Source organism: Psammomys obesus, unplaced genomic scaffold (genome assembly GCF_907164565.1).
Source record: "Psammomys obesus unplaced genomic scaffold, mPsaObe1.curated_primary_1811, whole genome shotgun sequence".
Lineage (NCBI taxonomy): Eukaryota > Metazoa > Chordata > Mammalia > Rodentia > Muridae > Psammomys > Psammomys obesus.
The window spans coordinates 37,518,976-37,542,798 of NW_026596073.1; the positions used below are offsets into that span (position 1 = coordinate 37,518,976).

The 23,823-nt window shown below is 36.6% G+C and overlaps 1 long non-coding RNA gene across 2 annotated transcripts in view; it reads right to left on the reverse strand.

Annotated features, from left to right (window-relative positions):
- Positions 1-1,099: 1,099 nt before the first annotated feature.
- The window catches only part of LOC129690339 (uncharacterized), an 84,254-nt gene continuing 61,530 nt past the window's right edge, over positions 1,100-23,823 (reverse strand). For both annotated transcript variants that reach the window (XR_008722288.1, XR_008722289.1), the window contains exons 3-4: positions 20,780-20,884; positions 1,100-2,459 (exon numbers count right to left, since the gene is read on the reverse strand). This is a non-coding gene — a long non-coding RNA (uncharacterized LOC129690339). The remainder of the gene's footprint in view (positions 2,460-20,779; positions 20,885-23,823) is intronic.

Here is a 23,823-nt window from a genome sequence, read left to right on the forward strand (position 1 = left end):
AGGCAATGACATTTCATAGGTCATAGCTCATCCTCATTTTCCATCTTCTCTTTCACAATAGCCCAAAGTCTCAGAGCAGAAGGAGAAATTGTTCTGTTTAGGGCCAGTCCCATTACCATCACCTGTTCTCTGGATCTATCTTGAGCATCTTTGAGGCTCTTTTTTATCCACACATCATTCATTTTAACAATGTTTCTTTGTAGAGAAGGCTTCTATGATTCAGTATGAGAGACTCTTCTATATAAGTATAAGAATAGACATTTACGTTATCTCCATGAATAGTCCTTGGTTGGAGTATGAGTCTTTGGGAAGTTCCCTAGAACCCCTGCACAGATGTAACCCATGGCAGTTTAGTGTCCAAGTGGCTTACATAGTGATGGGAAGAGGGACTGCCTCTGACATAAACTGATTGGCATACTCTTTGATCACCTCCCCCTGAGGGGGGAGTAGCCTTACCAGGCCACAGAAGAAGACAATGCAGTCATTCCTGTTGTGATCTGATAGACTAAGATCAGAAGGAAGGAGAGGAAGACCTCCCCTATCAGTGGACGTGGGGAGGAGCATGAATGCAGAAAGGGGAGGTAGGGTGGGGTCGGGAGGGGAGGAGGGAGGGGCTTATTGGGGGATACAAAATGAATAAAGTGTAATTAATAATAATAATAAAAAAGAAAAAAAAAGAATAGATATTTAGAAGGCAGTTTGCATGTCCCTTTTCAAAGCTCTAGTTTTATCTGCAATTTTTCCACAGGTAAGCCCCCTCTTTTTTTTTTTTTTTTTTTTTTTTCCAGTTTTCTTCAGTGTGTTAACTTGCAAAACTCAGACTAGGAAGGAAGGAGAATGGATTCCTCCAGGCACTGAACACAAACTCCAGTTTTGTTTTCCTCATGTTAAGGGGAACAAAGAGAAGCTGACTATATATTCCCACTGAAGCTCCAGTGTTCTTGTCTAGATATGCAGAAACCAATGTCAGACTTAACTAACCCCTTTTAAAGTATGTTGGCCATTTTCTTATCCACAGTCCATCATTGCTCAGATTTTGTAACTTATTAAAAAATGACTGACATTAAAAACCATAACAGATAAACTGCTTATTATTAAGAATTATATTTTTTAATTTTTTTGTGAATTTTACATCTGCCCCACTCCAATCCCACTCATCTCCCCTGCCCTCCATACCTGCCCTCCACACTTGCAACCTCTACACACAACAGAAAAACAAAAATAAAAGGGAGTACACTAAAACCAACTAATTAATGTAAACAATCTCACCCTGGAAGCTGCAGCGTGTGACAGGATGTCATACAGTATATACCCTTCTGTCCAAACACCTTCACTTGCAAATGTTCACTGCAATGAGTCATGGGTCCGGTTTGAGGCCTCTGGCTTGATTCTTTATTAATTGTAAAAGGTTTAGTCGAAGCACAGTGTACATATTCCAAAAGACATTCAACCAGTAGCATGTCACAAGATGATCAGCCACAATAGTGCATCTATGAGCCACTTCTGTGACTGTAGAAGAAATTTGATGTTCCCGTGGGCTAGTTCTCAGGATCCTCGAGTTAACCAGTGTGCACCAAATGGGTATCATTTCAGTTTTGTTTGGATTAGGACTCAAGAAGGCCTTTTTTGTTAGTGTTGGTGCGTGCAGCAGATACTGTTCCAAGCACACGTCTTTCCTTCTTCTCAGAGAACCAACTTTTCATAGTTTTTTAGTTTCAGTTCTTTCCAGAGGGCAAAAGGCTGAGTGCAAGGGTTAAAGAGAAAGTTAGGAGAGAGAGAGAGGTTGGTGAGGTGAATGTGAGGGAGAGAAAGAAAGATGACTTGACTTCTGAAGGAAGTCCTGAGGTAAAGGTAAGATGTTTCTCTTAAAATGTCTCATATCTGCTCTTAAACCAAGGACTATTCATGGATATAACCTAGAACAGCTGCTCAGATGTAGCCCATGGCAACTCAGCACCGAAGCGATACTGAGCTAGTATCACTAGTAAAGGGAACAGACAGAGACTGTCTCTGACATGAACTCAGTGACTGACTCTTTGACTGCCTCCCCCTGATGGGGAGCAGCCTTACCAGGCCACAGAGGAGGACAATGCAGCCAGTTCTGATGAGAATGGATAAGCTATGGTCAGATGGAAGGGGAAGAGGACCTCCCCTATCCATGGACTTGGAGAGGGGCATAGGAGGAGATGAGGGAGGGAAAGTGAGATTGGGAGGGAATGAGGGAGTGGGCTACAGCTGGGATACAAATTGAATAAACTGTAATTAATATAAAAAATAAAAATTTAATTAAAAGAATTCCCTCAGTGAAGAAAAGCATGATAGTCACTTGGGTGGGTGACCTGTGGTTTGGCCCATATAAATCCTGCATTGCACAGGATTGCAATGAGTGGTGAATTCTTTTCTCTATTACCCATGTTCTCTCTTCAATCTCAACACCATAAAAGCAACCAACTTGCAACCTGGAAGAGATAATATAAGTAAAATATAACTTATAGTCGGCTAACAACCTAGCTAAGTAAATTAAATGTTTAATTTCAATTTTACCAGATCCAGCTATGCACAAAGTTTGTATAAATTATTGCTTCCGTAAATATAAGCAAATCCATTTGAACCAAATTATAGCATTGATGTTACAAATCCATTTGATATTACAGAGTCATAAATGTAAAATCATGTTTTCCACAACCTAAGTAATAATTTTCTTACTTTGTAATTACCAGAAGTGGAAATTTCTTTTTTTGTCATGATAAAAACACATCAATACAATGTATAAGGAAAGTTTCCTTCCAAACAACTGTGTTGGTATTAATTACTTCTGACAGTAATAGTACATTATTTTATGCTTAAAAAATGAAATCACACTTGGCTTAAAGTGACTCTGAAATTACTTTCATTAGTTTCATATAACGTATCCTTAATTTTATATTATTTTCAGAAATTCTCTTGTGTTTCATATATTTCTGAATATATTTTAATAAATAACTACTTAAGTTCAGGAATAGAGAAAATATGTTTCCTGCTAACCCTTTTCTTGCTTGTAGAAATTCAGCATGGAAAACAAATCTCAAAAATATTAAAATATTTTAAGACGCAATATTTATAAATTACTTAGTGCTCCAAAGTTAATAGATAACTGCCAAAAGTTCTCAAGCAAAGCAATGAATTGCATAATCACTGACATTTGTGATAATGATTTCCAGTTTTATTATTCAAGCACATTTTAAAAGAACGCTTATTAGTTTGATGACTGTCTTAGTTTCTTTCCTGTCATCGTGATAAGGCATTGTGACCAAGCACACTTATAAAAGAAAGCGTTTTGGTCAAGGTGAAAGAGTGCTTATGTAAATCAAAATACTTCCCGTGAGTTCTAACCAGGACGTCGCTGCGCAGTGCTAACCTCTTCGTCTGACGCTCCCTGCTAAGATACATGGACTGATGATTATAGCTGCTCAGTCAATGCACAAATCACATCACTGCCAAACGTCCCTCCTCCAGACACGGAGCCCTGACCTTCGGGCAGCTGCTAGTGGAAGGGCAGAGCGACGCGTGTGTCTGTCTCAGCTCCTCAGTGGTAATTCTGACTGACTGCAGTGATGCCTGCTAGCGAGGGTTGAGGAGACCTGGCAGCTGCAGGCACTGTTGTTGCAGGCAAAAAGCCACTCTTGTGGGGATCTTAGATGAGTCTATTAAGTAATTTTACTAGCTCAGCCGGTCAAGTTACTTTAGCTCACTTGGCATGAGCATGGGCTGAGACCACTAAATCAGCTTTAAAGGAACCTCTCTGTCATCGGAATTGTGTATGTGCACTGAGCCAAACTAAATCTCTTTTACAAACAGCGCTGACCCCTCTGTGCTGCAGTACTTTGAGTCACAAAAGTATTTTTTCTCTCTTCGTTAATTTTTCATTTCTACTACATAGCCCCATTTACCCTTCTATGCACAATATGCAAAAAATATTGACAACTCAAATCAGGTGACATACAAGAGAACCATTGAGGAACAAGCTAAAATACTGTGTAGTTAGCTTTCTGTGCTGTCAAATGCAAAGTTTTAAATTATTTGCAGAGGGGTTGGAGTATGGCCCAGTCATGAGTAGCACTTACTGTTCTTGCAGAGAACATGGGTTTGCCTCCCAACACCCACATGATGACTCGCTACTGCCTGTTACTCTACTTAGAGGGCACATGATCACTTCCTCAGGCCTCCGCAGGTACTTGGGCTTATGTGGTGCACATGCAGAAATACACATACACACACAAGTAAAGCTCATGCAAGTATACGCATGTGTGCATAATAATAAATGCCTCTTAAACATGCAGAGCCAGCCTGATGTGGAGACTTGAGTAGCTAAGGCAGGATGATTGCCTAGAATGTGAGAATATTGCCTGGGCCATTCAGGGAGGAGGTGGAGGTGAGAGCAAGGAGAGGGAGAGAAAAGAAAAAAAAAAAAAAGGAGGATGAAGGAGAAAGAGGGAGTTGCAGAAGGGAAAGGAGCAGGAGGACATTCCTTCAAGCAATGCAACAAAGTATATGTACCTTTTTTTAAATTTTTTATTAATTACACTTTATTCATTTTGTATCCCCCCATAAGCCCCTCCCTCCTTTCCTGCTGATCCCACCCTCCCTCCCCTTTCTGCATGCATGCCACTCCCCAAGTCCACTGATAGGGGAGGTTCTCCTCTTCTGTCTGATCTTAGTCTATCAGTTCTCATCAAAAGTGGCTGCATTGTCCTCTACTGTGGCCTGGTAAGGCTGCTCCCCCCTCAGGGGGAAGTGATCAACGAGCAGGCCAATCAGATTATGTCAGAGACAGTCCCTCTTCCCATTACTATGTAACCCACTTGGACACTGAACTGCCATGGGCTACACCTGTGCAGGGGTTCCAGGTCATCTCCACGAAGTATATGTACCTTTAAAGGCTGCATTTTGCCAGACTATTCTATGGATATGTGAAGAAGCTCCTGAAGCTGGGTCTTAGGCAATTAAGGAAATAACAAAAGTTCATCATTATCAACATATTGTAATCTCAGATTAAGAGTCAACTGCTCAGTGAGACTAGGATCTTTATGCTGCAGTAGGCTGGACTGTACTTTTCTATCTGTGCACACATTTTCCTCATCAAGTGACACAAAACACTCCTTCAAATGCAGCGACAAAACCTAAACTAAACATAAGCCCCTATCCCCTGATTTTTAAGACAGACAAACAATTGACAGGAGCACAACACATTAAGTTTTATAACGAAGAGAAGGTGCAATTAAAGCAAGTTAATTGACTTTTTCTCCTACTTTGAATGCTTGTCAGGATAGCCTATATGCTACTGACTATTATACATTCAGGTCTTTAAATATAGGACAGCCTAAATGGTGGGTCACTAATAATTCACTGCTAAATGAAGAAATGGGGAACAAGTGACATTTAATTGTGGCAAACCATTCTTAGCCTTTCTGAACTTAATTGGAAAGTAAAATTGACAAAATTAAATTTGGATGGTGCATTGAGACCAGCAGAAATAAAACAGCTTATCTAGCTTCACAAGGATGCCCTTACAAGTGAATTTAATTGCTTGTTTTATCTAATTAGAAAGCCTCTAAATAGCATAAAGATTATTAAGTTTTCTTCATTCATCATACTTTAATATTGTGAAAGTATTATGAATTAAAAGTACTTTTCCAACATATTTCTCTTTAAGATAAGTAATATTTTTCATTAAAACATTCCTGTATTTCACTAATGCTATGAATTCCTTTTTTTATATACAAATCTTGTTATCTAGCTAGCCTTGAAAGTAATGCGCTGATAATACTTCTCCACAGGGAAAGCAGAGAAGTCACCTAAAACACTGACACAGGTTGGTAAAAGGATAATTCAAATCATTTAAAAGCACATGGCTCTACAGGATAGCACTGTAAAGAATCAAAATGCCCTTTCCAGCATCTTTCAGTTTTTGTTCCAGAAAACAATTTCAACATTGTTTGCATGACTCTTTGTTTGGAATGCATTTATTGTTGCTGTGATTAAATATTTCATAGAAAGCAACTTAGTGAATAAGAATTATTTGGCTCACAGTTCAATCAGTTCATGGCAGGGAAGGCATAAGTGGGAAAAAGTTGGTCTGTGGTCCTTAGGAAGGAACAGAGAAAGGAGAATGTGAGGCTCGGCCTTTCCACTTTACTTCCATTTTTTTTCAGTCCAAGGTCCCAGCCCATGAGCTGGTATGCAGACACAGAGAGTGTGTCATCTTCCATTATCTAAGCCTCGTTGGGAACTCTGTCCTTAAAGTACTCAAAAGTGTAACTACATAATGCCCCAGGTGTTTTTTATATCATCAGGTACCATTTGCCTCAGGAACATTGTGTGATGCTGGAGAGTGTAAGTGGTATGAACACGGTGATAATTTAAAATGAATAATTGGTGTAAAGTTGAGGTAGCTTCTTGGACTGCATTCAGAAGCAAAAATTCCCTCACACACACTATGTCAGCTCCACAGTCCTGGGTTATTTATAATGGAGATGCCAGGATATGATGATATGTGTTTAAAGGACTAGTTTGCTTTTGATTCCAATCTGCTAAACTGCTTAATTACTCAAATTTAAGTGTCCAAAATTATTTTTAAATTATATTTGGTTTAAAGGAGCAATGAAGATTCAGAAAAGAATTCAGGCAATAAATAGAATAAAATGCAAAGAAATTATGTGTGTGGAGAATCCCCGCATGTATTTGAATCATAGCTCTGGCCCAGAGCTCAAGTGCCTATAGTTCGCTTAGTATTACAGTTGACTACAATGGATTTCAATAGAAGAACCTCAAAGAACATTTTATGCTTATGTTTCCCCGTCACCTGTTCTCACTTTGTTCATACTTTGCCCTATATAGCCTCAAACTCATAATTCCAATGCCTCTACTTTCTACGTTACTAGAACTAGAAGCTTTGATATTGTGCCCAGATAACATTTTACTACAAAAACCGAGAGTATCTAAATTAATAATAGCATGATAGCAAAATTTACCTATTTAATGTAAACATTAAGATTTAATAAATTATAAAGAAATTTAGTTGTAATGCTAAAGTCTGCATCTACACAGAAACAAAAATAGAGCATTTAAAAATATCTCAATTTCCTGAGAGTCTACAGTGACATATAGAACTTTAGGACAATCAGGCATTGACCACAGTACAATTTCAACAATTTCAATTTGAGCAGAACATAGTCCCCCATTGTGTGGGGGAGTGTTGTCTTAGTTATTGTTCTACTGCTGTGAAGAGACACCAAAGCCAAGACAACTTATAGAAGGAAACATTTACTTGGGACTTGCTTACAGCTTTAGAGCCTTATCATCTTAGCAGCAAGCATGGTGGCAGGCAGGAAGGCATGATGTTGGAAAAGAAGCTGAGAGCTACATCCTCATTAACAAGCAGAAAGAGAAGCTGGGCTTGTGTGGGTTTTTAAAACTTCAAAGACTACCCCCAGTGACACACTTTCCAAAAATTGTGCCTTTTGACATACTTTTAATCTTTTGGATCCTTCTAATCCTAGTAAGCATCCATATATGTAAGGCTGTGGGAGGGCCATTCTTATTCAACCACCACAAATCTCAATAGATTCTTTTGGAAAAGCACTTTATGAAGCTTTTGTACACGGACATCTACCAGCAGAATTTGGCATGTGCATATAATTGGTGGTTGGCATGGTGACTGCATCTTCCTGTTGCTGTTGCTGCTGCCACCTTCACTGACATCACAGCACACCTCCTCCCTCTTTGAACTGACACATACTTTTTCAGTGTGTAAAGACCAGACTGGTACTGCCAAGGCATCTAGGATCCTAGGCTGAGCAGCTACTAGTTTCTCAGACAGCCATTATGGAACTACCAAGCCTGGATTGGGTAAACCAATTAAATAAGTCCTTGTTGACATATGTATTAATTTTATTGAATATGTTGCTCTAAAATACCCTAACCAACGCAAATATATTGATTTTCATAGTAATATAATGTTAGTAAATAAGAAATATCAATGTAATTTACCTTAATATTGGCATGTATTTAGCCGTTGAGGGACTTGAGTACTTCCGATAGGAAACTATTGAGTGATATATCTAGAAAAGGCCATTTCACAGGCACAGAGAATGAAAATCAGATCAAACAAAATTTCTCTTATAACTACCTTATAGGAGTTCAATGGGGCTGGAGAGATGGCTCAGTGGTTAAGAGCACTGTCTGCTCCTCCAAATGACCTGGGTTCAATAGCCAGCACCCACATGGCAGCTCATAACTGTCAGTAACCCTGATTCCAAAGGATCTGATAACTGCACACTAATGCACATAGAATAAAATAAAATAAAATATTAAAAAAAGAAGTTCATCAAGTTGACCCAAGTAGAAAAGGTTTTCCCATTTTTTTTTTTTTTTAGGGAGTGAAGGTTATGTTCTAAAAGTCTTCTTTTTCTATTTAAAACTATATCGAAACAGTCTGACATAGTCTTATTTAGTAAGACTTATTTATTGAACATAAAGTATGTTTTTAGGTTTTCTACTAGTAAGAAAATGAAATAGTTTATTTTAATACAAACTAGATTGATTTAAATATAATATTATTTGATGGAGTTTTCAACTTCAGTAGGTAATGATTTGTCAGCACACATGGGTAAAAACAGAGGAATCATGAGCAACTGCACTGAATGTGTATTCTAAGAAAATATTGAAGTGCAAATTCTAATTATGAAGAACAAAATCCTGTAGGAACACATCAATCTGTATGTCTATGATGGCTAAATTCTTGGTGGTCAATGTGACAACGTTTAGAATGAACTGTAGTCCAAAATAGAGGAGACCACTGAGGTAGGAAGACACGCCTTTAATCTGGGCCACACCTTCTTGTTGGAAGCCCAAAAGTGGACATGGAAAAAGCAAGCATTTGCTCTTTGCCTGCTTGCTCTCACCTTGTTAACAAGTCCTTCAATGGCATTAGAGCCTACTTGTTTGGAATGCTACCATCTGCTGAAGACCCTCTTGAGATATCCAGTCTTATGGACTAAGCATCTTGTGAACTCTTGACCTTTCTGTTCATAGTTAGCCATTGTTGGATTAGTTAGATGATAGCCTGTGAATTGCTCTAATAAATCTCTTTTCTATATATCTATCTGTATGTATGTATACATGCATTATGCATGCATACATGTATATATATAGAGAGATAGATATAAGTTCTGCTACTTCTAGAGAACCCTGAGGAATGCAATGTCATAAATCCAATTTTTAAAGGCTTTGTGAATCTGTAGCTGTTGCCAAAAAATTATGAACTACAGTCCTTATGTTTGTATCTTTTAATTTGATCACATATAAAAACAAATTCCAAACACTGAGACAATGGTTTTCTTTCAATATAGAAAAAAAGTTATTAGAAAGAAATGTCAGAAAAAAAACAACACAACCTGAGAAAACAGAAAGCATGAACAAGGTGCTGAAAGTTAGGAGAAAAGAAGGGATCTACAGAACAGTGTTACTCAACCTCTGGCAATACAGAGAAACATTCACCACTCACACACAGCCAACAACAGAACAATAGAGCAGGTCAAAGATTCACAGGAAGACCAAAGGAATCAGGATGGAGATTATTTTAGTGGGTGCTATCATAGCCAAGAAGCCTTTGTCAATGGTGTAACACATTCTATGTCAAGCCAGTGTCCTTGATGGAGAAGAAGAATTCCATGACCAGCTCAAGCATGTACATTAACAGAAAATGTTCATCCTCAGCAGATAATTAGCTAATGCTGCTTTCCATTTTCAATGAGGGCAGGCAAGGACACTTAGAAAGTATGGAGGTTGGCGTTCCCCAAGCAACACTATATAGATGGAATTAACATAAAGAAATTAGACTCTATAACACTTTCATGCAAATGATTTTAAAATCGGTTATTAAAGAAGTCAGTAATTTTGAGATTTGATGTTTAATAGCTTTAATTTTTCATTTTTAGCAATTTCATATTATTTAATTTTCTGTCTTTGCACTTTAGGGAGAATGGTCATATGTTTAAATATAATTAACAGACTAAATTATAAAATACAAACTTCGGTTAATTAAACTTTCTCATTATCATTGACAGATGTATCTCAATAGCAATGATATAAAGTACAATTTTATTTGTACAATATTATTCATGTAAATTGAGCTGGAAGAAAACAATTATTTTCCAGGTGTGACAGCAGGTTTCACTGTGTTAGACTGAAGTTTAGTTCTTTACTGAAGTGCTGGCATGACAAACTACGAACAAGTCCAACTTATAAAAAGGCTCAAATGACTAATATAAACAACCAAACAATTTGTGTGGTGAACATATACAAAAAACTAAGTTTGATAGCTGAAGCAAGGAGTGATTGTGTCAGGAGGTGTCATGGATTGACAATCATTTATGATGCAGTTAAACGCCAGAATCAGACTGCATACATTAAACACACACACACACACACACACACACACACACACAAAGACCACTGAAAAAACAGTCTATGTTTCTAATGGGGAACAACAACGAAAACTAGATATGGTATTATATCTGCCCCTTCTATGAAGAAACCATAACCAAATACATAAAAGAAAAGGAATGCTCCACAAAACAGGCACATTCTGAAAAGATCAGGATAGGAGAAAAGAATTGTTATACTGAATGCATGGATGCATCGCTTAACAGAGGCAACCCCATTATAAAAGATGTAGACATATTTGTGATCTGATTTAAACTATGTACAGAGTCATGAAAATATTTTTTTAAAAAAACCTCATCAGCAAGCAATACCTCCTAATGCATTATTATCTTCTTTATTTAATGTCAAAAATAATTCACAGTCCACCTTAAGAATTCACTTATGAAGGAAAGAAGGGAATTACTCATGTGGTATGTGATATTGAGCCTAGAATTTGGGAATGAATAAATAATAGAGAATAGAAAATGGTTAGATACAGCTTCCAGAAATGCCTGATTATTGAATAATCAATCATACTGGGTGAGGAATGCACACAAGCTAAAGCTGATCACAGGTGTGACTAACAAGATTCATTTAGAAAAAGGAAGAGATAAAACTTCAGAGAAAAGATCTCCAGAAGACCACTTTGGCTGTCTTTGGCCATAATCAAATAAGTTTTGGTGCAAGAGATATAAGCTGAGATGGTTTTACACTGACATTCCTGCCTTTTGGAGACATGGCTCAGAAGTTAAAAGCACAGGCTGCTCTTCCAGAGGATCAGAGTTCGATTGCCAGTACCCATATGGCAGCTCAGAACTGTCTGTAATCCAGCTTCAAGTGATTTGATACCATCACAGACATACATGCAGGCAAATAACAATTAAAAAAAATCTATTTCCCAAAGTGTATACCAAAGAAGTCATTTTTTGGATTTCTTTCAAGTTATGTTTTTTTTTAATTAATTGACTAATTTACTAACTTTACTTCCTGACCTCAGCTTCCCTTATTTCCCTTCCTTTCAATCTTCCTCCATCCCCTCCCCTATCCACTCCTCCCTTTCTCTTCAGAAAAGAGAGGCCTTTTATCGATATCAACCAGCCTTGGCATATAAAATTGCAGTAGGAGTAGGCCCATCTTCTATGGAGGCCACATAAGGCCTCCAAATAAAGGGAAAGGGTCCCAAAAGCAGGCAACAGAATCAGAGACAGCCCATGATCCTGCTGTTAGGAGTCCCACATGAAGGCCAACCTACACAACGGATGCACATGTGCAGAGGGCCAAGTTCAGTCCCATGCAGGCTCCCGGGTTGGTGCCTTAGTCACTGTGACCCCCTATGGGCCCAGGTTAGCTGATTCTGTAAGTTTTCTTGTGGTGACCTCTCTGACTCCTACAGTCCTTTCAAAGGATTCTTCAAACTCTGCTTGGAAGTAAGATTATTTTGTATTTTAAGCAAATATGTCACACACTTCGTTGTCTGAATGCAGTTCTTCATAGCATTGTCATGAGATATATAACAAAACGTGGTAATGTATTCCATGATTTACCTCTGTCAAATGATGACTTTTATAAAACTTGCTAACTTACTTTATTTCATTGCTCTTATTATCTTCCTAAACATATTGGTGCCTGGGCATTGTTTTGTTAATTTGGAAAAGTGATCTAACACAGCTGATAGAAGAGTGTTTGTCTCCATCATGTTAGGGACACAGAAGTGTTAAGATTTTTAATCTCTATGACATACCAGTTTCCCTTTTACTTTAGTCAGTTGCAGATTCAGCATGCAATGAATAATTTCCTGTGTGAGTTCATAGTATTAAACTGTTCTGGTGTTTCTTTTTAAAGTATGCTAACCTTTTCTTTTATCAGTAATGTGAATTAGTTTTATCTTTTCCTAACTTTCTGACCCTCTAAAATTAATGAAGCTCTAAAAGAATGAAAGACTCATGGGAAGATAACCTTGCTAAAAACAGAGCTCATGGGGTCATTGTGCAAATCATGGCACTATATTGTGAACACCCTAGTTAATAGAAATGTCTACATTGTACATGACTCATTTTTACTATATAAGTTACAAAGATATCTGAATATTTACTTACACCACCCACTGAAGTAGTCAAACATGACAAAACAAAAGACAGAATTCAATAGTCATTAACATTTCAAGCAGAACACAATGTCTTCCTGATTTCCGTAATCTGTGATTATCTAGTACAGCCAAAATAAGAAGCAATAAATAAATTATTGGATGGCATTTCTTTACCAGGCCAATGTAGTGATGTGTGGAAACTTTTGAATATAGGATGTAGGAAGCTATTGACAAAACAAGACGAAGATCAGAAAAAAAAAAATCATATCTCAGAAAGAAAAGAGAAGACTTCCTTTTTACACAACATGAACCACAACCAGCTTTCAAAAATAGAAAACAGAAAATAAACCACCTGGAAATCTGTCCAACTGTTCAGCCTGTCTTTGGTTTGAATATACAATCAGTGTTTGAGCACAGAGACAAAAAAATAACAAAATATCAAAATTACAAGAGTAGGAAAAAGCTAATGAAAGCCTGGGGATCATCTGCTCTCCTGGTCCCTCCTATTAGCCTTTCAGATACATTAGCCTCTCAGAGCAAGATTTCAGCAGATAATAATGGTCACAGCAGAGGTCTAAATCCCCTAGGAAGCTCTCAGGTGGGGCTTCAATGGGAATCACCTCAGGAGCATTTTACCTTGTAATTCCCTCCACAGTCCTCATGAGGAATTTAAATGTTTTATGGGTTCAAATGTTTTAGTAATTATGAAATAGGTCATTTCAAATGAATGATAATGCATAATTACAACTTTAGAAACAAGCTTCTTCTATTTGGTCTCAGAGGTGTAACAAAACGGAAATAAAAACAAATAAATCAAGCCCATCTATGCATAAATGAATGTAGCTTCATTTCAATAGCAAAAACCCAAACTTACTAGTTCTTCACTTTGAAGGTGAGGACTCACTCAGTTTTGTGGTTAGAAAGAGCAAAGGTCACACAAGTACAATAAATGAGTTTGTTGGAAAATAAAATCTGGAATTCTGCAAATTGTATGTCCTCGAATAGTCAAAGTTATGAGTCCTGAGAAACAGAGGAATAGAATTAGTTCAGTGCTTACTGCTCATTGTGTCATCCATGTTATTTTCTCTAACGTCCTTGACAATCATTTTAAGGGCACATAATTTTCAGATGGCAAATCTAAGGATTCAAATGCTTAGAGAAATTATACAAGATCATATAGCATGACAAAAATGTGCTCTGTCTCTCTTTTCTTTATCTCGGTCTTATTATTTCACTTTGAATCCTATGGGGAAGGTCAACAACTCTTCTGGGTAAAAATGTCTCCAGTTCTCTTTGGAATTCCATGTGTCTGCGTATTTTCTAAAGTAAACCATTTATTTTTTATTGTCTTATATCTCCATCTATTACATGTAGATATTTCTAATATTCTACCTCCAAAGTTAAATGATAAACATGGAAATATTTCATAAATTATAAGGTATTATTTGAATATAAATGTAAAGGCATTGGTTCCATCATTATATTTATTATTTATTTATTTTTGAGATAGGGTTTCTTTGTATAGCCTTGTCTGTCCTGGAATTAGTTTTGTAGACCAGGTTTGTAGACCATGATTTTGTATTAGCATAAGTAAACATTTATGGTTTAAGTGGAATAGGTAAACATTAGTTTAAATAATCTGCCAAACACATCTATTGTAAAGGTCCCTGAACTTATACCCTGACAGGTGTAAAAAAGAAAACTATGTATGATTTCATGGAAATATGAGAGGCAGAAGACCAATGATACATCTGTGAGACTGTGTCTTCTGCAAATTACAAGGATCCTGTACCCATGGACTCTCAACAACTACCTGTACAAATTGACACAAACCAACATCCCCTTATGGATTACAAAGGGGCTCATAAGGCACCACCCCTAGTTTAGGAGCTACAGTCAGTGGAAGTCTGCTGAGGGAAGACAGTCAGTTTTCTTCTGGCCAGAGCCTCTTAAGGCATTTTTTTTATTTTACTGGTCAGCCCTCCTCCCATATGCATACAGGCATCAAAGTAGACACGATGGATATATATATATAATTTGTAGAAAAGGTCATAAATCTGAGACTGGAATGTGAAGGGTATGAGACATTGTTGAAAGGACTGAAGGGGTAAATACAAACAGAATGCAATATACTTATATATGAAAAGATTAAAAATAAAATTTATAAAAGGTTTTATAAACACGTAATTTGGCTCATTAAGTGATCTTTTCAATAACATAAATGATATATTTCAAATTTGCATGTATTATAGCATGCTATTTAAAGAATATAATTAAATTTATACATTACCAAAATTAACAGTGTTTGTTACTAACTATATTTAATGAACTCATTCAAACACATTTTATATTTATAGTTAAGATATCGAATTAAAGTTTGTTCTACTTGAGATACAGTTTGTCTAATGGAACCTACATAAAACTTCCTTCCAGAGCAACAAAAGCTCACAATTGTTGTCATGGAGAGAATGGGTAAAGTTGAGGGCAGCAAACATTTATAGTGAATGAATCCACACATTAATAATTTAGATTGACAGTAATAAATTAGCCTTTTTGCTATTTATATGGACTAGAATTCTTAAAGAATTTATTTTATAGCATAAGCAATCAATTATATATTAATGACTAGTTGCTAAAATATGAAAGTTTCATAAACCACAAAGAATTGGAAATATCATTAAAATCAGGCATTACAGTTCTTTATTCTAATGATCGCTGATATGAAAAGCGTTTCTATACAAAACAGAAAGTTCTGGGTAAAATAATTTTATGTGCTTATATATGTGAGTTTGAAAAAATTAGCAGCTGCCAAGGAAGATAATGGAGTGTGGGTATACAAATGTTACGTAAAAGTAATGACGTTTCAAGATACTTCCTGGGATCACAGAACCTAAGTACTAAAGCTGCTTTATGTAAAGATCCGAGTTTTGTAAGTGGTAGCTCAGAGGACTTAAGATATATTTAAACACATGGCTAATCTGAGAGTGAGTTAATACTTGGAAATAAGCGTAATAAACAATACAGCTGTACCACAGAAAAGAAGACTATAATAGAATATCCTAAGGCTGTCTTCATGGATGTTTAAGTCATAAAGAATAACTTGGGAATGAATTGAAGTCTGTATTCATAGCACTGTATTAAAGAATTTAATTTAAGAGTAACTAAACTTGTAGCACTATGAAGGACCTAACAACATGAAAGACAGTTTCTCAAGAAAGAATAGCTAGTAACCCAGATTCAATGAATCACCCTTATCCCTCGGCCTTAGGAGGAGGTGGTGTGACAGACTGATGTGTCAGCAAGGCCCCTGTATGCCAGCAGATAGCCGAACACCCATACTGACGCTATGTGGATTCAGTATATTTAAAAAACAAAACAAAAAACAAAGAACATGTGAAGTTGGGGGGAGTACTGAGGTAGAGGAAGGGCTAGGAAATGGAGAAGATAGAATGGAATAAGAGGGTGGATTTGTCAATTAAAACATTTTTTAACCATGGAAATTCAATTAAAGAATTTAAAAGTATCACCTTTGTTATAATTGCAACAACGATGAACTCGGGAATAAGAAAATTGCAAATGCATATGGAAAATTCTATTACTTGAGTTAGCTCGTATGATTAATTAAGATAACTCATTCTGTGTGTATTCCAAACACAAATACACTTTAAAGCAATGCAAACTAATTATGTTTCTGGGGCTAAATATATAAGAAAAAATGAAAATGAATACCACTAACCTATTTTACAGAGAAAGTGTCCTTAAAATTCAACCAAATGGGAATTGTGGAAAGGCTACATATAAGCACACAATTTTCAAAATAATAATAGTGTTAACTCACAAATAAATAACAGAATGTTGTGGAAAACCCACCCTGACATTGAAAAATAAGAAAAGCCCAAAGTCTACATGGAGAATTCAGTGAACAAATTTTCATGAATGAATAGGTTAGATTATTGAAAGCTACGAACATGATTCATCATGCCCAGGCACTGGATATCAATCATCAATGAAGAAATGTTAAAATGTGTTACATTGAGAGATGTTTAATCTTGAAAGAAAAATTCTGTTATTATAACATTTGTGGTGAGAGATGTTAAATTATTGTTTAGTCAGTCATATAAAAGTAAGTTTCCATATCTCTTGATTCTCTGTTCATTCTCCTCCCATTTAACCTTCTGACATCAGATATAGTTTGAATGCCCTCACCATATGTGGGCACTTAGAGAGTGGTCTGTCCAGAAAAGAACACTTTTGAATCATCGAGGTGCCAGTGTTCTGTCTTAGAAGCACAAAAATGCTTGTGATGGTCACCTCTTTTTAGACCCCAAAAGTCTTTAAAAAAAAAAAAAACATAAATCAGAATAAAGAAAAACAAACTCCCAGTTAGTTACTTAAATATTAAGTTATGGCCCTTAAGGTCCTGACACACAGTTCCACAGAGAAAAGGCCCTTCTGAAAGTGGAGAGTGAATTGAATGACAATGGGCTACTCAAGAGCAACACTGAAAACCAGAAGGAAATGAAATAAGAACGCAGAAAGAGAAAACCATATTCTTTTTCAATTTTTTAAAAAGCCTCTGAGAATTTCTTACACACACATACATATGGCACTCAACCATAGTTAAATGTAGACTTGAAGCTAAATATAGACAGTTGTAATGTTAATTTACTTAAAGAATATTAGTTATGAATGTTAAAAAATTAATGATAAACAATTATGTCTTCACTGTTAAATATCCATTTTTACAAGGCCCATTGGCATTGATATAACCTCAAAAATGACATGACTGAAGCATATTCACACAGCTCTCCATCTGTCTGCTTAGTAGCTTACATCAGCTTACTCCAATAACTGTGTTGGAGATTTTAGCTAGAAAAAGTGGACTAGGAAGTACAGCTATTCTGCATATGTATAGCTGCACTCTGTTAATGCAAGCCAAAGCAGGAAGTAGCCACTTTTCTCCTGCAATTGGAGTGGCCTTGAGAAACAATAGTGAGACAAATACATATCAGAAGAAGAAAGGCTGGTAAGGTGCATACAGTGATTCAGTTACTGTGGACTCTGAAATCCTCATGGTACAAAGAAGTTATGGAAGCTTAGTCACAAGGCTGAAATGTCTAGATGGTATTCAAGCACTTTGTGGAAAACTCCTGTAAAATATAATTTATGATAGTATGAGGTAGAGACATGTGGGTGGGTGGGTGGATGGATGATGGGTGGATGATAGATGGATGGTGGGTGAATGGATAGATGGGTAGGTATATGGATTGATGATGGATGGATCGATGGATGGATGGATGGACAGATGAAGACCTGAGTATGAATTATTTTGTATCTCATGTTGGTGATTACTTGAGAGAATTCACTGTAAATTATTCAAGTGGTTGTTACTGTTTAAGAGTTGGATTCAGTTCATTTTCTCCACCATCGAAATCAAGGAAGATTCACAGGCACAGCACATAGACAAGGTTTGCTACAAATAAAAGTCAGCATAGCAAAGAAAGAGAAACCCAAAAATGACACGATCTAAAAAATAGAGTTCATTTTCGTTCCTGGAGCTTTAATATGTTTGTGGCATAAGAAAGCTCCTTTTCCTCCCTCTAGATTAGTTGTTTGGAGGTGGTTTTTGGGGATTAATTGATTCAGACAAGGACACAGGACTACAACAGCAAGAACACCAAGAATACAACAGCAAGAACAGTGAAAGGTCCAGTCAACAGTTTCCCATAGACTGGGGAAGACTTGTTAATTCTTTTCCTCAGGGAATAAGAACCTGGAAGTCAACCATCTTATTGTGACTTGAAAAACAGTTTTGTATACCTATGACCTCTTTTCTCATCAATACGCCTGTCAGGTCATTAATGGACTTCTCTTTTATCAATACCAGCTAGGCAACAACAGAGTATTAAAATTTTTGTTCTTAAGTAAATTATTAGTTAATCTAGGTATAATTTTGCTTTCAAGGAAAGAAAACTTAGTCTCACATTTGCACACATATGTCTGAGAAGATATGGAGAAAGATATAAGGACAGAAAGATCAAATTGAGGGCCATATTATTATATATAACAATCCAAAAGTATGTCAGATGTTACAAAAAAGTACAAGTCCAAAGAAAATCAAAATTCTACTGTTGTACATTTAGAAATTAAGGTTTAATCATTATTAAATGACAAATCAAAATAAAATAAGCAGCCCTAAAGTAATTTTGAGCTTTAGCAATATATATATATATATATATATGACAAATTAATCAAATTATAACATACGTGTAGAGATTATGGATTTGTAATATATAGACAATTTTAAGGAAAAATTGCCATGTCATATCAAGCACACACTAGAAGTGTGTCTATGTCTGAGATTCTTATATCCAACTGGAGCATATCTGCATTCTATAAAAATTTTGAGAAAATCAATTTCGTCTTTCATAAGTAAATTTCAGTGACTCTTGTACTCAATACACTTTATAAACATTGGGCAACTATTTGGTAAGCTGAAAATTAATGACATAAATGCTTTTAAATTCCCTATCCGCCATCCAAAGAAGTAATTAAAAATTCTAATTAAATAAATCAATACTTTGAAAAGTATATCTAAATTTAAATACAGAAAGAAAGTTACATGATGTGCTTATATTAATATATAAAAGCCATGAGGAGTGGTGGTGTATGCCTTTAATGCCAACACTCAGCAAGAAAAGACAGGTAGATCTCTGTAAGTTTTAAATTTGAGGCCAGTCTGGTATACATAGCAAGCTCTAGGCCACCCAGCCAGGACTACACAGTAAGACCCTGTCTCAAAATAAAAACAACAAAAGCAAAGACCAAATAAAAAAAGTAAAAATAATATCTTCAAAGTTTATAGCTAGAAAAACAAGAATTTAAGAAAAATACATGTAATATAACTAAACAATTAATAAAATGAGCATAAGAATGTTATTTGATGAAATTTAAAATAATAATAAGTAAACCATAAAATAAGTAGGCTAAGATAGTAATAAATAAACTATTTTGGAAATGAGATAATGATACAGTGATGGGTTTCAAAAATACAAAGTTTAATTTCATTCAGAACTGATAAAATTTCAACAAGTTTAATCAAAACACTTAAAAATCATTTTACAGTTCCAATTAAAATATTAACAGTCTTATATGTATAGACAATATTCAGATATTCAATAATGTAAAAATATTAAAGAAACTGTAAAGGAAACATAGAAACTCTTTGAATAAACAAGACTTAAGAATCTCCCCCTGGGGGGAGCTGCCTTGCCAGGCCACAGAGGAGACAATGCTCCCAGTCCTGATGAGACCTGATAGACTAGGGCAGATAGAAGGAGAGGAGGTCCTCAACTAGGGAAGGGGCCTAGGAATAATAGAGGGAGGGTACATGGTACTGGAAGGAGATGGTGGGGGCTACAGCCTGGATACAAAAGGAATACATTGTAATAAGAAATAAATAAAATGAATCATGTCAGCCCCAATGGTGCTGACAGGTCTTTAATCTCAGTACTCAGGAGGCAGAGGCACACAGATCTCTATGAGTTCAAGGCCAGTCTGTTCTAGGGACCTAGTTCCAAGACAACCAAAGCTACCCAGCTACCTAGAGAAACCTATCTTGAAAAACAAAACCCAAACCAAAACCAATCCAAACAAACAAACAAACAAACAAACAAAAAAAAAGAATCAAAGCAGAAAATTTAAACAATCTAAATGGTCCTCACTATAAAAATTAGATGCAATCATTTTTAGTTATTTGGGTTTTGAAACACGGTCTCACTTATTTCTGCCTAGCCTCAAATTTTCTATGTAGCTGAGGGTGTCCTTAAATCCCTGGCCTTCCTGCCCTGACCTCCTGAGTTATGTGATGAAAGAGTATCTTACCACACTGGGTTTACACCAACTGGAAACTGAACCCCAAGCCTGGCAGATGCTAGGCAAAGATGACCTACCACAGATTTCCAGTCCAAGTCAATGATTTTAGTCATTTATCTGCAAACATACACAAGGTTGTATGAATGGGTTTTTACAATGAGAAGGTGAAAGAAATTGTATATTACACTTCGTTGTAATTTAAAAACTAATGCCTTGACTAATTTGTCTCATTGAAATTCCAAAATTCTCTACTTACATGGGTCACCCATACTGCTCTTGTACAGTGGTCACCTAGGCAGGTTGTAGACTCAGAAAGCTTAATGTGAGGACATTAGGTTGATAGTAAACACTGACCTTCACAGGACACATTCACGAGCAGGAGTTCCGCTTGAAGTGATCAAAAGACTTCAGTTTGATGAAATACTTTGGTCAAATTATCCTGTTCTTATAAAAATGAACCTAGAATACAAAATTATCAAATGTTTTTCAGGTTTTCTTTTTTAAGTTTTCAAGACTTTTGACTCCATCAAAAGCCATACAAATTAAGCTATGGAGGGTCTAAAGAGATAGCAGTTAAGGATGCTGGTTGTGCAAGCATGAAGACTGGCATTTAGATACTAACTTCCCAGCAAAATCCAGGCCTGGTCATTTGTTTTTGTTTTTTAATTTTATTTTTCTTATTAGTTACATTTTGTTAACTCTGTGTCTCAGCTGTATACCGCTCCCTCATTCCCTCCCCAACCCCACCCTCCCTCCCTGGTCTCCTCCTTGCCCCTTTCCAAGTCCACTGATAGGGGAGGACCTCCTCCCCTTTCATTTGACCCTGTTTTATCAGGTATCTTCAGGGCTGGCTGCAAAGTACTCCTCTGTGGCCTAACAGGACTGCTCCTCCCCTGGGGGGAGGTGTAACCCCAGCACAGAAGGGATTGGAGAAAGGAGGGCTGTGCTAGCTAGGTTGCTGCCAGCCTTACTAACACCAAGGCTCAGCCAGAGCCTCTGCCTCAAAGGAATAAGGCAGAGAGTAATTAAAAACACCTGACGCTCTCAGCTGCTCCTCCACAAATACACTGTTACACAAATGTAGACATGTACCACACATAACTCTGACAGACACACATGTACACAAAAGTTAACTAATATTAATTAATAAAAATTAAATTGGAAAATATGTCAGACCTTTCTTCATTTTTAGTTTGATTCTTTTACTGAACAATACAAAATGAGCAGCACCTGTGAGAATTACAGATGCTGTGAGAACACAGTAGAAATGCATGCCCATTTGTCAGATGGTAAAACTCTACTTTTGTATGCAGAAGCTAAAATGACCCAAACTCACACAAGTGGAGAGCAAAATGTTGGTGATACCTGAAGCTGTGGCCAAGACACTAGCCAAAGGATACTTCTACTACAGAGAATAAAGGCATTCAGTAAGTCTGTCAATGTATCTGTGGATTGGCATGGTTATATCACTTAATGAAGACATAACCTTGAAAATTTCAGAGAGAGGGTATTGAAAGCGCCACAACAAAATGATATGTACGGTAGTGGATTCATTAATTAGCTACATTTGTACTGACCACAATGTAGATGCTCATGACAAGCAATGCTGCTGTGTCCACACATTTACCCATCAATATAAAACAGACAATAAAACCGTGTTTAGCTCAAGTGACAATACATGCTGGGGAGGATGTGGACAAAGGGGAACCCTCCTCTATTGATGGTTGGAATGTAAACCTGTACAACCACTTTGGAGATAAAGCTGGCACTTTCTCAGACATTTACGAATAGCGTCTCCTCGAGATCTGGCTATACCACTTCTAGGCATATATCCAAAATATGCTCAAGTACACAACAAGGACATTTGTTCAACCATGTTCATAGCAGCTTTATTCGTAATAGCCAGAACCTGGAAACAATCCAGATGGCCATCAACGGAGGAATGGATGCAGAAATTGTGATACATGTATACAACGGAACATTACTCAGTTATTTAAAAAAAAAAAAAAAAAAAAAAAAGGAAATCATGAAAATTCCAGTCAAATTGTGGGATCTAGAAAAGATCATCCTAAGTAAGGTATCCCAGAAGCAGAAAGACACACATACAGTATATACTCACTTATAAGGGGATACTAGACATATAATACAGGATAAACATACTAAAATCTGTACACCTAAAGAAGCTGAGCTAGAAGCAGGACCCTGGGTAAGATGATCAGTCCTCACTCAGAAAGGCAAACGGGACAGACATTGAAAGAAGGAGAAAACAGGAAATAGGACAGGAGCCTACCGCAGAGGGTCTCTGAAAGACTCTACCCAGCAGTGTGTCAAAGCAGATACTGAGACTCATAAACAAACTTTGAGCAGAGTGCAGGGAATCATATGAAAGAAGGGGAAGACAGAAAGACCTGGAGAGGACAGGAGCTCCACAAAGAGAGCAACAGTAGCAAAATATCTGGGCCCAGGAGTCTTTTCTGAGACTGATACTCCAACCAAGGACCGTTCATGGATATAACCTAGAACCCATGCTCAGATGTAGCCCATGGCAGCTCAGTATCCAACTGGGAACCCTAGTAAGTGGAACAGGGACTGTCTCTGACATGAACTCAGTGGCTAGCTCTTTGACCACATCCCCCTAATGGGGGAGCAGCCTTACCAGGCCACAGAGGAGGACATTGTAGCCAGTTCTGATGAGACCAGATAAGCTAGGGTCAGATGGAAGGGGAGGAGGACCTCCCCTATCGATGGACTTGTAGAGGCATAGGAGGATATGAGTAAGGAAGGGTAGGATTGGGAGGGGAGGAGGGTGAGGCCTACAGCTGGGATACAAAGTGAATAAAGTGTAATTAGTATAAAAATAAAAATATAATGCAACAAATAAAAATAATATGTACGGTTTTGTGTGTCCATATCTAATATGTGGGCATACATGAAAAAATTCAATGAAAATTTTCTACATCTCAAAATCAATGACAATTTTTTGATACATGTTAAAATTTATTATTTAACTATGTTTCTTTTACTATAAATAACATGTTGAGGATCTATGCTTTCTATAGCACTGCTAAGAGCTATAAGAGCAGTTTTCTTTTGTCGTTATATAAATATTCACTAATACTGCTGAAGAATACATAAGAAAACATGATAGTTACAAGTAAAATCATCTTGTCTATTATAATAGTCAATACAGACAGTGAAATAATGGTACATAAAGTACAATGACAAAGCATTTAATAGAGAAAAATTATTAGATTTAAAACATTTGGTATGTGAAAATGCTGTTTAACGTTTTTTTTTTCTTTTGAAGAAAATGAATGCTTTTTAATTTCAGGTGATTATAAGGTAGGGACACACCTTTTCCAAGTAGAATTTAATAACCATGTTTAGATTGAAAACTT